Raw genomic sequence first — 1,157 nt, 5'->3', positions numbered from 1 at the left:
TGCCAACGTCAGATCTGATAACAAGAATATTAAATGGTGCTCCTGAAATAGGGATGAAAGATTGTCAGAAACAAATTGGGACAAAGGATTGTGGGTTGTTTGCAATAGCCATTGCTACAACATTAGCTAGTAGTCATAATATCAAACATACATGTAATGTAACTTACAATCAGTCAATTATGAGAGGACATTATTTTAATTAAATGTTTTGAAAATTATTTATCACCATTTCCATAATTATAAAAACTATTACAACAGCAAAAAAGTCAATAAATCAATGAAATTATAACATTAACTACAGTGACATGTTATTCACTCTCTTAATTGACCCCTCCCTTAATCTTCAATTACAGAATCTTTTGCTTTCGAAATGCCTGATTTACAAAACCCATTGATGATGATCTCAGGATGTGCTTGAATATACTGCCAAGCAGACAAAATCCATCCGAAACTTTTATTCTTCATAATTGGAGTAGACACATCAACCTTAACTTCATTTATAGGAACTTCATTTTCCAACTTTTTCTGTATTTCACTTGCATACTACATCTGAAATGACTTCTTTATTTGATCTTTGAATGGCTTATTTACAGAAACATCAAGAGGTTGGAAATGGTCTGTATAGTTGGCTGGAATTTGAACGGCAATGATATTGTGCTTTTTAAGAAGTGAGAAAAAACCAGGTGTGGATTGTCCACAGAAACAATCAAAAATTGCCAAAGCTGGATGACTTTTTTCTAGCTTCAGTGCAGCTCTCTTTTCATTAAGGTAGAATACAATTAATTTCTCAACATATCTCTCCATAGTCTCTCCATTTGACCAATGATTCTCACTATGCCAAAGACACCAGCCTTGAGGAACAGCTGTAACTGTGGGATGACAGCGTGTTTTCTTCCCTTGATAAATAATTTGAGGTGGCATGAACTCCCAAGTCAAAGAAGCAGCCAGCGCAGCTGTCACTTGACGCTTATTATATAGGCAGTAGCCTATATGTAGGGTTGAGGTTGATTTTTCAAGATGGCGACCAAATTTATAATTTTCAAATGCTTATAACTCTTCTATTTTACCTTTTACAGTCTTATAAATGGCTTAAATGAGCTCTCCTTCACTGAGCGATTCTCCTAGTACCTTAAAAGTGGACTGTAATGTAGCGGGTG

The sequence above is a fragment of the Amphimedon queenslandica genome, unplaced genomic scaffold, assembly GCF_000090795.2.
Source record: "Amphimedon queenslandica unplaced genomic scaffold, v1.1 AMPQUscaffold_11960, whole genome shotgun sequence".
Classification (NCBI taxonomy): domain Eukaryota; kingdom Metazoa; phylum Porifera; class Demospongiae; order Haplosclerida; family Niphatidae; genus Amphimedon; species Amphimedon queenslandica.
This window is presented reverse-complemented; position numbering follows the sequence as displayed.